The sequence below is a fragment of the Mytilus galloprovincialis genome, chromosome 10 (assembly GCF_965363235.1).
Source record: "Mytilus galloprovincialis chromosome 10, xbMytGall1.hap1.1, whole genome shotgun sequence".
NCBI lineage: Eukaryota > Metazoa > Mollusca > Bivalvia > Mytilida > Mytilidae > Mytilus > Mytilus galloprovincialis.
The window spans coordinates 3685619-3696457 of record NC_134847.1 but is presented as its reverse complement, the minus strand read 5'-3'; positions in this window follow the sequence as shown (position 1 = coordinate 3696457).

Sequence of the window (10839 nt, the reverse complement as noted above, 5' to 3'; positions counted from 1 at the left end):
TTTTATTTATCTATTTTCTAACTTTAATTTGCCTCAACCAAATGTTATGAAACTTGTACTCAAAACTTATTAGCACAAAACACAGATCAAGTTCAAATTTGGTTAGCATCACTTTTACTTAGAATATGTCCATTATATATATATATATAATGTTATATGCAAGTCGGGGCATCATTTGTGTCCCATGGTCACATTCCTTTTTTATCCTAAATCAATTCACTGTTGTCATTAACCTATTCATTAGATTGATCAGAACTTTTCTGAATATAACATGAGTATAGATATTTTGGATGTTTTTTATAGACCAATTTATACTCTTTGTGCCTTGTTCAATGTAAATTGTATGCAAGTAACCGTCTCTGAATTTAGGATTTTTTATCAAATGGATAATGTTTGTTGGAAGGATGGTCTTAAGTTGATATGTTAGAAGAAAAAAAATGCAATCATCTTTAGAATTTTGTATGTTGAACCAACAGACATGTTGCTCTCACTTTCATTTGTAAAAGAAGGAGCCAACTTTCAATAAAACATTTTGAGAGGGTCCATTATTTGCAAAATGTACTGTATAATTGGTTGTTGATTTTTAAAGATTTTTTTTTTAAAGAATATTTACAATTTTTTTAAATTTATAAAAATGTTTTGTATTGTAGTTCTTTTCGGATTTTTTTTTTTTAATGAAAAACAGAATTTGATATTTTAATGAATTTTAACCTTCCCTGAAAAGAATGCTGAAGAAGATTTTTAGTTCTTCAAAATTTTTTTAGATGTGGTTAACGAAAGATATGAAGGCATACTTATAAAAATCTTTAGCTTTTATTAGGCAACTAGAATAAGTCAGACTGACTGTTTCATTTTTAGACAGAAAGCATGAGTCATTTAAATATAGGTTCAACCACTGGATCGAGTGTGATATGATATTTATCAACTTGAGATAGTTAAATTTTCAAATTTTAAACGCAAGGCTTTCAATATTTCTGTTGAGAGTGGATAAATATTGATATGTATGGACGAGGACAAATTAGAATTCATTTCTTTCCATCAATCGCATTCATTTGATTTGAAAGGATTTGAACTGAATTGCAAGAACGAAAATTGTCACATTTCTATGCTATCCAAAATTTTGATGTATACAATAATTATTTAACTTAAGAATGGTGGTTTTTTAGGGATTAGGATGTCCTGACTCCTGCGTATCAAACATTCATTTAACTTTTTTTTTTTTTTTTTAAACTTTTTATAATGGTAGCTGTCAGTTAAACAAGTTGACTTTGGTTGGTTTTTAAAGAAATTTGTACATGCTACCCTAGAACATTGTGACTAAGTGTCAAGTGTAAAAACAACTTGAATGATTTTTATATTTACTTTTGATAGAAAGTTTTAATTAATTTGTTATTTAACAAATAGTCCAATCTATTTAAGGTTAATACAGTGAAAAAAAACCTAACAAAAGTTAAAAGGTGTTAAATGTATGCGAGACAATTTGACAAATGTCACAGATTGTTTATCATTTACTTTCATTGAATTATTTGAAGAAAGCTGAATTTTATGCAGGAATATAGTGTAATATATCTCACTTGTCAAAGATTCATGATTTACCACTTTGTTGCTATGAACAATTCCATTTGTACTTGCACAATAAATATGGTGAAAGAATTTGTTGTTGTTTTGTTAATTCTAACAAATCTTTTAACAGTATGCAAAAGAGAGGCTGAAGATATCAAGGGGTAAATTAACATCATTATTCCAACAAAAAAGACAACATCATGGTAAAAAAGAAAACTATGAATAGACGACAGTCTACAAAACATTTCATAAAAACAAATAACTGAGCTAAAGGAACACCACAAACAACCTGGCCTTGCAGTCATAAAACTTTAGAGCATCATGTGTGTACTCAAACTTAGAAAGAAACCAACCAATTAAGTGTTTCAAGCACAAATTTTGTACACTGAGTACTTAGTAAAGTTTCATGGGAGAGCTACCAGGGGTCATCTGTGGTGAGCAGATCCTAGTTCACTAGTTTAATCCGTTTTATTGCAGGTACTAATGTGATAAATCCTATTTAATGATATCATTATCGAGGAAAAGATGACATTTATTAGACTTTGTCAATTGGAACATATTCATAGTCATCGATGACAAAGGTCAACTTAATCATGATGGCGTCTGTAAAACTTTAGAAGGGAACATTACATACAAGTGAAAGGTTTAGCTAGCTATAAAAACTGGTTTAATCCACCATTTTCTACAGGTGGAAGTGCCTGTCGTTAATATAACAGTTATTATCCAGTCGTTTGATGTGTTTGAGCTTGTGATTTTGTCATTTGATTAGGGACTTTCCCAAATTTTTTTTGAATTTTCCAAAATTTTCAGTATTTTTGTTATTCTACTTTCTACATAGCATAGAAACGGAAAGCCGAAATCTTTTTAGCTCACCTGGCCTAAAAGGCCAAGTGAGCTTTTCTCATCACTTGGCGTCCGGCGTCCGTCGTCGTCCGTCGTCCGTCGTCGTCCGTCGTCCGTCGTCGTCGTTAACTTTTACAAAAATCTTCTCCTCTGAAACTACTGGGCCAAATTAAACCAAACTTGGCCACAATCATCATTGGGGTATCTAGTTTAAAAAATGTGTCCGGTGACCCGGCCAACCATCCAAGATGGCCGCCATGGCTAAAAATAGAACAAAGGGGTAAAATGCAGTTTTTGGCTAATAACTCAAAAACCAAAGCATTTAGAGCAAATCTGACATGGGGTAGAATTGTTAAACAGGTGAAGATCTATCTGCCCTGAAATTTTCAGATGAATCGGATAACCCGTTGTTGGGTTGCTGCCCCTGAATTAGTAATTTTAAGGAAATTTTGCTGTTTTTGGTTATTATCTTGAATATTATTATAGATAGAGATAAACAGTAAACAGCAATAATGTTCAGCAAAGTAAGATTTACAAATAAGTCAACATGACTGAAATGGTCAGTTGACCCCTTTAGGAGTTATTGCCCTTTATAGTCAATTTTTAACCATTTTTCGTAAATCTTAGTAATATTTTACAAAAATCTTCTCCTCTGAAACTACTGGGCCAAATTAATCCAAACTTGGCCACAATCATCTTTTGGGTTAGTAGTTTGAAAAATGTGTCTGGTGACCCGGCCATCAAACCAAGATGGCCGCCATGGCTAAAAATAGAACATGGGGTAAAATGCAGTTTTTGGCTTATAACTCAAAACCCAAAGCATTTAGAGCAAATCTGACATGGGGTAAAATTGTTTATCAGTTCAAGATCTATCTGCCCTGAAATTTTCAGATGAATCGGACAGCCCGTTGTTGGGTTGCTGGCCCTGAATTAGTAATTTTAAGGAAATTTTGCTCTTTTTGGTTATTATCTTGAATATTATTATAGATAGAGATAAACCATAAACAGCAATAATGTTCAGCAAAGTAAGATTTACAAATAAGTCAACATGACTGAAATGGTCAGTTGACCTTCTTAGGAGTTATTGTTCTTTATAGTCAATTTTTAACCATTTTTGGTAAATCTTAGTAATATTTTACAAAAATCTTCTCCTCTGAAACTACTGGGCCAAATTAATCCAAACTTGGCCACAATCATCTTTTGGGTTAGTAGTTTGAAAAATGTGTCCGGTGACCCGGCCATCCAACCAAGATGGCCGCCATGGCTAAAAATAGAACATGGGGTAAAATGCAGTTTTTGGCTTATAACTCAAAACCCAAAGCATTTAAAGCAAATCTGACAGGGGGTAAAATTGTTTATCAGGTCAACATTTATCTGCCCTGAAATTTTTAGATGAATCGGACAACCCGTTGTTGGGTTGCTGACCCAATTGTTAGTTTTAAGGAAATTTTGCTGTTTTTGGTCATTATCTTGAATATTATTATTGATAGAGATAAACTGTAAACAACAATAATGTTCAGCAAAGTAAGATTTACAAATAAGTCAACATGACCGAAATGGTCAATTGACCCCCTTAGGAGTTATTGTTCTTTATAGTCAATTTTTAACAATTTTCATAAAATTTGTAAATTTTTACTAACATTTTCCACTGAAACTAATGGGCCAAGTTCATTATAGATAGAGATAATTTTAAGCAGCAAGAATGTTCAGTAAAGTAAGATGTACAAACACATCACCATCAGCAAAACACAATTTTGTCATGAATCCATCTGCTTCCTTTAATATTCACATAGACCAAGGTGAGCGACACAGGCTCTTTAGAGCCTCTAGTTTTTTTAAAGTTTAGTTCGCAACCAACCCCCATTGTCAATTTTAAATGTATTGTCGTAGTATGTGTCTAGAACCATTTGTTTCAAGTAGGATAGGATACTAGTAGATATGTTTAGATATATAATGAACTTTATTTATTGCTATCTTCTTAACATTTTTCTTGATGAGCTTGAGGAATACTGCTTTCTCAAAAGTTGCTTAGACAGGGCTATGAATCAATTAAATTAAGGTCATCACTCAAGAAATGTTACGGTCTGATGAGCTGATTGGCCATTATGACAAAAGTGTGTCAGAAATCATATCTGATATTCTTCCTCAGTCATAATAACTTTCCATCATTACCGAACTGAACAAAGAAATAACACGACGAGTGCCGTATACGGTGCAGGAAATGCTTACCCTTCCGGAGCACCTGATTTCACTCCCGGTTTTTAGTGGAGTTCGTGTTGTTTCTTAATTATTATTTATAACTGTTGATGGAAATGTCCTTTGGTTTGTGAGTCTTTGTTAACTCATTTGTTTTGATTGTTATTGTGTCCTCTATTAAATCAGTCACAAACGAATAAAGGAAGAAATTGCCAAGAAAAGGAGAATAGTTGGTTTCCGTATGAATTGTTTTTTTTTTTCTCTTTTGAAAAAGACGTCCTTCAAATGAAACAAATATTGTGTCAATAAAAAAATTAAGCATTTTGTCTTCTGGCTAAGTAGATAGATAGATAGATAGATAATTTTATTAACCAATCATGGTGCCCAAAATTTGAGCTATACAATCAAATGAAGTACAAAATAAAGCACAGAAAATGATTAGAATGATTAAAGTACATTTAAACAAAAAAAAACACATGAATACACATTTACACTAATGTATTTATGTATGTACTTCATCTTCCCCCTTTGATTAGGAGCACCACCATGGGTAATCGCGTAAAAAGGAAGATATTTAACACACTGTATCGGTACATATTTAATGTGAGCATCGGGGATTAAGGGAAGAACAATAGATTTTGTTATTGCAAAATATGTTGCTTTAGTCGTTATAGTCTAATTAGGTCTTGGGTAACTTTACCTTTGCAAATTGAATACAAATAATTATTTATATGAAATATATGTAAATAAACTCATCATAGATACCAGGACAAAATTTAGTATATACGCCAGACGCGCGTTTCGTCTACAAAAGACTCATCAGTGACGCTCGAATCCAAAAAAGTTAAAAAGGCCAAATAAAGTACCAAGTTGAAGAGCATTAAGAACCAAAATTCCGAAAAGTTTTGCCAAATACAGCTAAGGTAATCTATGCCTGAGGTAGAAAAGCCTTAGTAGTATTTCAAAAAATTCAAAAATTTGCAATTGTAAACAGTAAATTTATAAATATAACCATATCAATGACAATTCCTCTTAGCACAAAAAGTGCCGACTAATGAGCTTGTGATACCCTCGGGGGAAATAAATCTCTACCAGCAGTGGCATCGACCCAGTGGTTGTAAATAAACTCATCATATATACCAGGACAAAATTTAATATATACGCCAGACGCGCGTTTCGTCTACAAAAGACTCATCAGTGAAGCTCGAATCCAAAAAAGTTAAAAAGGCCAAATAAAGTACATAAATATGTTTTTTTTTCTTCAGTGTTCTGTGTTGTTCGAAAACACGTATCGAGTATTATTACCAAGTGGATTGTTTTCAATATGAAATCATTTGAAAGAAAAATTAGGAAAAGCAATCAGTATTCTGGAAAATATTTTTTAAAGAAAAAAGTGTTAAAAAGTCTTGAAAAGACTGTTTGACAGAAAAGGTATTTGAAGCATTTAAAAGTAAGTAAACTCATCATAGATACCAGGATTAAAATTTGTATTTACGCCAGACGCGCGTTTCGTCTACAATATCATTAACGGTACCAATTTTCCTGCACCAGATGCGCATTTCGACAATACATGTCTCTTCAGTGATGCTCGTGGCCAAAATATTTGAAACCCAAAGATTATATAAAAGATGAAGAGCTATAACCCAAAAGGTCCAAAAAGTATAGCCAAATCCGTGAAAGGAATCAGAGCTTTGCATAAGGGAGATGCATTCCTTAATTTTGTATATAGTAATTTAACAAAATGATTGTATGCAGTGATTTTAAATTCTAAATGAACTGTCAAAGAAAGATTTTTCACACATTTTTTTTTGTTTTTTGGCCAACAAGGTGATCAATTACTTATCAATACATTTAGTTAAATATCCTTCTTAAAAACTGAACAGCATAGCCCATACCACATTGTCTGCTTAAAAGGTCCCGAAATGACAAATATGATTCAAACGAGAACACTACCGATCTAATTTATGTACAAAATCATGAACAAAAAAACAAAATATACACCTGGAAAAACTATTGCAACACTTCGATTGAAAACAATGTAAAATGACATAATTGTAGAATGCGTGTAATTTTGGTTTTACCAAATACTTCTAATCCGTTTGTTGTTTTAATATTGAATTCGTGTTAATAACTTACATATCAGGCAAACTTAAGACTAGAGAGACGCATCATTTGAGCTGTTCTGAAACAGTTATTCAAGCTTTGTCTTGTCTTATATACCGACAGAAATAGTTATGAAAAACGCGAAAAACTGATATGTAAGTTATTAACACGAATTCAATATTAAAACAACAAACAGATTAGAAGTATTTGGTAAAACCAAAATTACACGCATTCTATAATTATGTCATTTTACATTGTTTTCAATTGAAGTGTTGCAATAGTTTTTCCAGGTGTATATTTTTTTTTTTTTTTTGTTCATCAGTTTCTACATAAATTAGATCGTTAGTGTTCTCGTTTGAATCATGTTTGTCATTTCGGGACCTTATAAGCTGACAATGTGGTATGGGCTATGCTGTTCAGTTTTTAAGAAGGATCTTTAACTAAATGGGTGATAAGTAATTAATCACCTTGTTAAACAAAAAACAAAAAAAAATGTGTGAAAAATCTTTCTTTGACAGTTCATTTAGAATTTAAAATCACTGCATACAATCATTTTGTTAAATTACTATACAACAAAGGATTATAGAAATAAAACAAATTAATAGCTGTAAAAACAAACAGCAATTAATCAGATTAAAATACCCAGGGACAATGCCACTATTACATGTATTTTATCTAATCAGTAAAATATTGCTAATATTTAGAAAATATATACGTATTGTTTGTACTAAAAATTATTTTCAATATTGGGACAAGCATACTTTATAATATCTTAGTAAAAAAAATGATATCTTAATTTAAATATTATTTTTTTATTTATGTGAGGGGTAACTTAAATGACTTCATTTCTGAGATGTCAAAATACCCTTCATGTATTGGCAAGTTCATAGAAACAAATTCCCTTTCCTATTAACATATTTTTTATACTTCCATGTTCTGTTCAAGCAATATCTGTCACATAAGCTCATGTCAAAAGACTATTTATAATTGCTGTCAAAGTGTTCAAACCAGAGAGATGCCGACTAAATGATACAAACTTTAAAATTACTAGAGTGGGGTGCTCATTTTCGCCATATCTTTCAATGTTTTCCGCAGTTTATGTTCAGGTCTATATGTTTTTGAAGTATACTGATATTTCTATATGAAGATAACTTCAAATGCAAAATATTCTTAAGCTTGAAAACGTGTTTGATTGAAAATAATCATCTGAAAAGTTAGATTAAAGGTTATTTGAAATTGCCTGATGTTTTGTCAATGGGGGGCACATATTCGTCATTGTTGTACATCTATTTAAACCCAAATAACTGCAGCTTTAAACAATATTTTTCAAATCAATTTCATTATAGATGGCAAGAGCAGACATTTTAAAGGTGTACAGAACTGAAATTTAGGGCAATCAGTCAAAGATTTACTAAGAAATACTTCTTTGAAATCGTGTTATTCATTCAGAAAATTGGCTGAAAATCGTTATCCGTTTTTCGGTCCTTTTCGGTTAGTGACGCAATTTTGTCCTAGTTTAAAATAAAATTATATTTGTTATAAAAATCTTAGTTACCGGCATATTTCTTCCATTTCAACCATCTTTTGAAGTATTTACATCTCGAAATTATAAAACGGCGAAATAGTGTAACCGGCGAATATGCGCACCCCACTCTAATGATTATCAAATGCAACGCTTAAACTATGCTTACATAAATATTTTCACATGCATTATATATACATGTATAATTTGTTAAAAAAATATTATAATGAAATGTAATGTGTAAATTAATTAATTACTTAGTAAAGTAATTGTAATTTAAATAATTACATTTCAAAAACTGTGTAATGTGAAATAAGTGTAATTGATAATTATTGCAATGAAATGTGTAATTTAATTAATTACATTCCAATGTAATTGATCCAAGTCTGCTATGCTTATTGTTGACGGCCGAACATTTGTGCTTTTTTGTTACATATTTTTAAGTTGTTTTTTTTTAGAATACTACACAATGTTGACTGCTGTATTTTTGACATTTTTATCTTTTATATAAAAAAGAAGATGTGGTATGATTGCCAATGAGACAACTATCCACAAAAAACCAAAATGACACAGACATTAACAACTATAGGTCACCGTACGGCCTTCAACAATGAGCAAAGCCCATACCGCATAGTCAGCTATAATAGGCCCCGATAAGACAATGTGAAACAATGTCTGTTTGTTATGTTCACGCATCGTTGTCAATATAATGCAGTTTGATGCGACTGTCATACAAGTGAAAAATTTAGCAAGCTATAACACAAGGTTTAAGCCACCACTTTCTGCATACCAAGTTAGGAATATGACAGTTGTTATACATTCGTTTGATGTGTTTGAGCTTTTGATTTTTGCCATTTGATTAGAGATTTTCCTGTTTAAATTTTCCTCGGAGTCCAGTATTTTTGTTATTTTACTTTTTTTGTAATAGAAACTGTTCTTTTTCTTTATTTATCCACACGAATACGAATACTTTATTTCTCATAAAACTACAATTACATAATTATAGAGAACATACATAAATATAACTATAAGGTACAATTTTTACAAGCATGTGTGAACAATACAATGAAATTAACTTGGAGGACTGACTTCCACATTTACACACGATTTACAAGGATTTACCTTAGTTCGTTAGTTAAGTGTTGTAACAACATAATCCTACATAACTCCATTGTTTACATTAAACTTCTGAGAACTCCAACATAATTTTTTCTATTTTAATTATTAAATTCAAAATGTAGAAATAGCAAGAATAAACCATTTTGATGTAATCGGTTTCAGAGAGTTATTAAACGGAATTGTTAATTAATAGTTTGATTTGACCTTCCCAACAGCAAGACATCTGTTTATATCTATCTAAAGGAAAAGTTATGGCTGAAATGTAGTGACCACACAAACATTAAACGTAAATTAAAACAAGAGTATTGTGTTACCCGAACCGATTTTGACAAACATTTACGGAAAGCAAAACGAACTTATCAAAATCAACTTCAAATGGATCTGCTGACTGAACTTGAGAAAACCGAACTCTCGAGATTTTTGGAAACAAATTGGCAAAATTGGAATTTCAAATGACAGGCGGAATCAAATACCGTGGGAGGTTATTGATGATAATGGCGAAGTTACTACGGACAAAGAATGTGTATTACAAAAGTGGAAAACGGACTATCAAACATTGTTCAACGATCAAACTGACAGCATGTTATATGATCAATGTCACCTAGACATAATAAAAAAAAGGGGGAAATTTCATCAGACCCGGAACTGGTTGATACATCTTGTTTAAACGAACCCATCACTCGTTGTGAAGTTGAGAAAGCGGTGAGCAGATTAAAATTAAGAAAGGCAGCTGGCATAGACAATATACCAGCAGAAGTTCTAAAAAACAAAACCTGTATCGATATGTTACAAAATATTATAAATTTTTGTTTTGAAAACGGTGTTTCGCCACTTGAATGGAAACAAGGAATTATAAATCCAATAGTGAAACCAAATAGTACAGACGTTCGGCTTCCTTTGTCATATCGGGGGATAACACTTTTGTCGGTGCCATGTAAAGTTTACTGTGACATTCCTAATTCTAGATTTGGAGATTGGATTGAAGATTCGGGTGTATTAGTTGATGAACAATGTGGATTTCGTAGAAAGCGAAGCTGCCTCGATCAAATATATAGTCTGTACTCTATCATCAATGACCATAAATTGTCACGTCTTTCAACCTTTGCCTGCCTTAATGACCTGAAAAAGGCGTTCGACAATGTGAATCGGGACTGTTTATGGTTTAAATTACAAACGTTTGGTATAAACGGAAAAATCTTAAATGCTATTAAATCATTGTATGACAACACAACATGTTCTGTACGTGTTAACAACGTCTTTACGTCAATGTTTCCGGTTTCATGTGGTGTGAAACAAGGGTGTCTGATTTCTCCGACGCTTTTTGCTTTGTATATTAATGATTTAGCTACAGAAATTAAGTCTTTAGATAAGGGTATTGATATTGATAGTATAAATGTAAGCATCTTACTATATGCAGACGATATCGTCTTACTAGGTCCAAGTGAGGCTAGTTTACAATGTATGCTTGATTCTGTTAATGCATGGTGCCATAA